Source organism: Hordeum vulgare, chromosome 7H (genome assembly GCF_904849725.1).
Source record: "Hordeum vulgare subsp. vulgare chromosome 7H, MorexV3_pseudomolecules_assembly, whole genome shotgun sequence".
In the NCBI taxonomy this organism is placed as follows: Eukaryota; Viridiplantae; Streptophyta; class Magnoliopsida; order Poales; family Poaceae; genus Hordeum; species Hordeum vulgare.
Genome location: NC_058524.1, coordinates 625,586,122 through 625,592,822, shown reverse-complemented (window position 1 = coordinate 625,592,822; position 6,701 = coordinate 625,586,122). Strand labels below are relative to the sequence as shown.

At 38.7% G+C, this 6,701-nt stretch overlaps 1 non-coding gene and 1 pseudogene across 1 annotated transcript; both read left to right on the top strand.

Annotated features, from left to right (window-relative positions):
• The first annotated feature begins 3,052 nt into the window (after window positions 1-3,052).
• Window positions 3,053-3,154, top strand: LOC123414484 (annotated as a pseudogene).
• A 256-nt stretch (window positions 3,155-3,410) lies between these two features.
• On the top strand, window positions 3,411-3,503 carry LOC123414425. The gene has a single exon (XR_006614395.1). It is a non-coding gene; the product is annotated as a small nucleolar RNA snR60/Z15/Z230/Z193/J17 (small nucleolar RNA).
• Window positions 3,504-6,701: the final 3,198 nt, after the last annotated feature.

Here is a 6,701-nt window from a genome sequence, read left to right as displayed (position 1 = left end):
CATATGCTTGTCCCTTGACCAGTCCCGATCCTCTTGATAGCCCCCTGTTTAATAACCTCCCTTCCATCTAGGATTGCCCTCCAAATTTGTAAGGGATGGTTGCCCAATTCTGCATCTAGAAAGCTGATGTCTGGGAAATAAACTGACTTCAGAATTCGAGCAGTGAAGGATTCTGACAAATGAGTGAGTAAAAGCGTATTTAAGCAGGGAAGCTGCCACTTTGATTCCTAGGCCCATTGGTGAAGAAACCTAGGCCCATTGCACTTTAACTCCTCCCAATTTCTTTATTTGTGTTACCTCTTTGCCTATGATTAAGCAACATAAGTCTTATGTTACCATGTGTTGTCGTGTTTATATATTACTATTACCACACCATCCATGCCCTTGTAATGTACTCCCTCCGTTCCTAAATATAAGTATTTTTAGATATTTCAATGTACACTCCATACAAAGCAAAATGAGTGAATCTATCATCTAAAATACATCTACATACATCTGTATCTAGTTTTTATTGATATCTCTAAAAAGACTTATAATTAGGAACGTAGGGAGTAGGTGTAGCAAATTCATGTAATAGGCAAGAGAGACATGCCTATTATTTGCTAGGGATGAGGTGTTCAAGTATCAATTCTATCATCTCTCTCTTCCCGCAAACCCCTTAATTTATGGTACACTAATTTTCCTGCCTATTATTTGCTAGGGATGAGGTGTTCGAGTGTTAATATTATCATCTCTCTCTTCCCGCAAAAAAAATCTATCATCTCTCTCTCTCTCTCATACTTGATGTAGTAGTACTAACTACTAAGGTAGCACATATTCTGAATAAAAAGTACATGTTATAACACATGAACAAAAAGTACAATCATTTCAAACCTAACTGAAAGAAAGATGCACATATTTTTTGAAGAAGCCTATAGGAATGGATGAGAAAATAACACATCACATTTGAATAGTATTGAATGTGTTGCATCTGTTCACCTAAATCATTTCGTTATTATCCTCTACATTGTTAATTGCAGAACCAAAGACTAGCGATGGTGCAAATAAAAGAAAGGTTTAGTGACATGCATTTTCCTTGTACCGTGGTCCTAATATTACAAGGTGAAGTGTCTAGCCACCAACTTGAGTGAGAGAGAGAGAGAAGGGGAAACACGGTGTGAAATATAACCAAATTGCAATGGTTACGTGTTTGGAATTGCGGGTTGAGGATTCGAGGTGAGATTGCAAGTGGAAATGGATAGGACAAGAAAATTAGTTTTTTTAGGCTGGCAAAAGAATGCGTGATACAATACTAAATGAAAGTCGACAATTTTATATAGGTGCATGTATATCTATATGTTACCTATACTGCTTCCGTTTCTAAATGTAAGCCATTTTACAGATATCAATATGCACTCCATACAGATCCATATAAAGATGTTTTAAAGTCTAGATTCCCTCATTTTTCTATGTATGTGGTCTATATTAAAATCTCTAAAACGGACTATATTTAAAAACGGAGGGAGTAGACAAATTTAAGATACATTTTTTGGGATGGAAGGAGTAAGATGTTGAATTGCTCGAATATGCCCGTTGTAACGTAATGAAAAAAACACACAAATTTAAAACAATTTTTTTATGCGGGGAGTATGATGTTGAATCACTTGAATATGTCTGTTGCAATGCAACGGAAAAGAAAACAAAAAATTGAAGACAAAAATTTGAGGAATAAATTAGAACGCAATGAAAAAGAAAATATAAAAGATCGACCACATACGTCTACGCGGATCTGGCAATGGTATAGCCTGGGAGTAACGCACTAGCAGCCATACTTCATCGCGATCGTATAGCCTGGGAGTAACCCACTAGCAGCCATACGTCGACTGACCTTTTACCTCCACAAACCCGACGAATCAGGGCGCTAACTGATTCATGAGTGCATCCTTGCTGACAGATGAATGACTACAAGCGTATTTAAGTAGGGAAGCTGCCACCCAATAATCATTAAAAAAATTGAAGAAGCGAACATGAAAAAAAATGAAAATTAACTAAAAGAAATAAAAATTTCCATAACAAAATTTGGAGAAGAGAGAGAGAAAAAAAACTACTATCATCAAAATTGGATGTACGCAATTGAGAGGAGCAACAGAAATAAATAAAAATCAGCATTAATAAAATCTGAGATAAGAGAAAGAAAGAAAAGAGAAATTCAAAATCATCTGAGGTAATTAAAAAGATCGAATTTGGCTGTAAGAGGAGCAACAGAAAAAAAAATCAAAATCAACATTAGTAAAATTTAAGATAAGAGAAAGATAGAGAAGAAAATTTTGAAATTATCAAAAAAAACTTAAAAAGATCTACGGATCTTGCGATCGTATAGCACCGGTCGAAGCCGGATAGCAATACGTCGATCTTTTACCTCCGCAGACCCGATGGACCAGCGCTAACTGATTCGTGACCGCATCGTCGGTGATCACAGGGTGAGTACAAGAGTATTTAAACAGGAAAGCTGCCACCCAAGCTGGCGGTGTGGTACTAAACAAGGTTCGAGCGGCGTGCTAAACGCGCGCTGGGCCACCCTCGTCCGCGGCCCATTAGCTAAACGGGTGATTTTCTCATTGACAACGGGCCACCTAAATTGATTTCGTCCTTCCAGGCTTGAGGTCTAATGCTGCTAATTGCTTGGGTGTCTGAGGCATGTTGATTTTACTCATTTGAATCCTTCTTTGTCTCTGCTTTATCGTTATGGTGTGAGGATATTTCTGTGATATACTTGCTTTGCGAGCATATTTAATCCGGACCTAATTTCTGATCCTTGGAATTTTTTAAACTGAACTATTCCCAAAATGATTGAGAAAATTGGACACCATTTGGTTTGTAAGATAACTATTTGAAATAATTCACTTTTGGAGTTCATAACCATCAGATTTGGAACTAACTCATTACATGTACAAATTTCTGATGAAAGGCTTCTTACACCACAAATGAAATATTTTAACCCTCATGGGTGTTAAGATGAATGTGGTTCGTCCATTATTATCTTGATTCAAGAGGACCATTTGATTTTTTGATAGGACAGTGAAGATTGATATTTGGCCAGGTTCGTAGTAACTGGCATTTGTTTGCCTTGCCGACCATACTGCTAGTGCTATATCATCACCTATATTCCGAGTCCTCTAAATTAATTTGTTTGATGTTTGGTGGCTAATGTCTCATTTGTTTTGTGTGTAAGATCAATATGGTCGGCGATCCATATTTTTACGTTATAAAATTGTTGCTTCTTACCTATGAGTTGTGAACTTTATTGCCAACAGTGTTTGATCAATCTTATGAGAAGCTTATGCAACGTCTGGGATGAATAAGAACAGGAAAAAAATGATGTCTTCTAAAAGGAAACATTTTTTTTATTTGCTATTTTAATTTTGTTCTTGTAATGCCAATGATGATTACAAGTGCATAGTTGAGATGATCAAACCATGATTACTTGAACAAATAGTCTTTCGCTCCTATAGCTGACGGCAATTACAACAACTTTTGATCCAACTATTCGTATGTAGTCTCATGTTCATTTTTGTTCGACCATTACACTTATGATTCTAATATTCCAAGTCACATTCTTATTCCTGGGGATGGCCTACGTCCGCTCTGTGGGACGGAGGAAGATTCGAATCACATATTTTTCTCTTGCGTATCCATGAAATTCCTCTAGAGTTGTTTTCGCAAAGTGGTCGGCAGATATTGGTCTGACAACAATTTCCCTGACCTCTTCGCCGAACTCGAGGCTTTGCCTCCGAATCTCCGCCCCACTAGGTGACTGACTATTGGGGTGCTTGTCTGTATACTATGGACGGTTCGGAATAAGCTTGTGATTCAACGTTGACCTCCGTGACATGCTACTGACGCGGTCTTTTAAATATGTGGCTTTATGCAGCTTTGGCGGCCACTTAGCCGTCCGCGAGACCATGACGCCGTCAACAACATCATTGCCCATCTTCGGGCGTTGGCTCCCCGCTTGGCGCCGCCGCCCCCTCCTCCACCACCTATGTATAAAGTTTATGCAGCTTGTTCGGCGCCGCTATATTTTTCTGTTTCTTTGGGCTTGTTAAGCTGTGCCCTCAGCAGAACCTGCGTACCTTGTGTTTGTGCTACTTGCGTGCGCTGTGCGTGTGTGTGTATGTGTGTTTGTCTTGTGGTTATTGTTGGACATTATTCTTTGGTGGTTTGTTTTATTTATAAAGCGAGGCGAAAGTCTTTTTCGGTAAACAACAATGTATAAGTATTAACACTGCCACTACATCCTATCTTACTCACACTCTTATGTCTCTTCTATTAAAGGACAATCTGTCGCCGTCGTGATGGTTAGACCTTCTTCTATCAATCGACCTCTCCCCACCCTCCCGTACGCATGATTGGAAGAAAAATCGGAAAAACCACCCACCGCTCCTCTCATCCATGCTCGAAGAAACCGCCTAAAGAATATAAAAAATTGACCCACGACCCACGAACACACGTCCCATCCTCTGTCTCCCCCACCCTGTCACTGCCGAACCAATCTCTATCCCTTCCCTCGGTAATTATCCGCTTCTGCTCCCCTCATCGTCCTCTCGTGTTCGTCGTGGCTGCGGTCTTGTCCACAAAATACGTCGCGTCGTCGTGGATGCGGTCCTAGACGTGGACATCGTTGCTGGCCTCGCACTCCATCTCCGTCCATGTCGCGTCGTCGTCGTGTTGACCACCGTCGCGCGGCCTCTGTACGCTGTCCACCCCACTCTTCAGGTCCATGGGTAAAGTGTAAGGGTCTCCAATATGGCACCGCTCTCCTCCAGCGCCGCAAAGCTCAAGTTCTATGGCGACGTCATCCACAGCCCTCCATACGGATCTCTCATCCAGCGATACTGTAGGTCACGGTTCTCCTTTTTTTTCTTCTGCTTGTCATGGGATTGTGCTGAAGGCTTCACTTTTCTGTTCGTCATGGGAATGTGTTTGAAGGATCTTGATTACGGCTATCTTTTCTGAAGTTCTGCGATACTTCTTATTGCAAGGAAGACGAATTCCTTAAGAAACTAGAAGACGTACAGTTATTGTTTATGCATGCTAATTGTTGTTCAATTTCAGATAAGGGTTGAGCCATCACCAGCGGGTTGATCGGCCTCGCAACTCATGTCCATCGACGTTGTTGACTCCTCCACTGCAATCGGTGCTTTCGCCGATCTAATATATTTTTTGCATCCTGTACATGATATGTAAAGCCCATGTAAAAGACGATTGTAGCTCGGGGAACACTACAACTTTTGAGCTGGTACTCTTTTATGTTTACACTTCCTTTGATCAACAAAATATGCCTAAGGGGCAGCTTCAAATGTATTTAGGCATGTACGCCATGGCAGGGGTAGTGAACTGACATGTATCGTCATACACATGCAATGACAACCAGTGTGTGTTTTTTTCCTCTACCGCTTACTTTGTAAGCTGACTCTACAGCTTGAAACCTATGTTCACCTTTTTGCCTCTTCTCCATAGTGATTTGCTACAGATCAATGGTTTTCACTGATTTGGATTGTATGGCTATATATACATCGTCTTTTCATGCCTACCAATATTTTTGTGCTATTTAAAAGAATAGTTCATTGTTAAAATATCTTTTACTGAACTTAACAACTTAACTCATTTGCATACATTAACTCTTGCAGAATTATTGCGCTAGAGATTATGTTGCCATGGAGATTGGCGAATTCTTATCACTGTACTTGTTACTAGCATGTACCATATCGCAGTTTAGAAATATAACTAAGGTATTCCATGAAATTTTTTCTAGCTTTAATTTTCTACTATATTGTTCTGCGTCACATAATGCATACCATGAGCACTCAGACCAAGTTGTTTTGGGCCATCTTCACCTATTTTCCATACTGACCATGCATGTATGGCACAGTGCATCCTCCATACACACAGTTTCAATCTGATTTTGCTATTAAATCCGCTTGACCATTGATGACATTTATATATCCTTAATTTTACTTAAGTGCAATCATTTTTTGAATTTCTGAACACTTTTTGATAATGAAAATAACATTTAAAAAGTAAATGCACAAAGATTTATTTTTTGCGGGAGCTCCTATTTGACGCAAATCCAACACGTGCAATGATCCCATGTTGTAGAGTTTGCAGGATTTTTATCCTAAGAACCAATGCTTTATTTTTCATATTATTATCAACTTTTAAATCCATACTGCAGCAGAACAATTTTCTGAAAGTAGATTATTTTGAAGAAAGCAACAAATAATTTTTCGAATGCAAAAATTTCTAAAAAAGTTTCTAAGATTCGCGAATATTATCTGAGACCACGAGCAGTTTTCATTTTTTTTTTTTAAATGGAAACATTCAACTTTTTTCAATTCCGACCAAAAATTGCAAACATGAATATCATTAAATATGCAAACAAAATTCGTATTCATATGCTATTTTTGGAAATGCAAACAAAATTTTAGGTATGTGAACATCTTTTGAAACTGCAAACAAAAGTTGGAACCGGGAGTATTTGTTGACGCATGAACAATTTTCTAAAAAATTGTTAACACTATTTTCAAACCAGACTACATTTCAAAATTTATGAATATATTTTTGAAATCATGGACATATTTTGTGAGTGAGAACATTTTTGGGAAAAACTTGTTCTTGATTTTTTGAAAATTTGTTCATTTTTCCGTTCTATATTCCTGTCT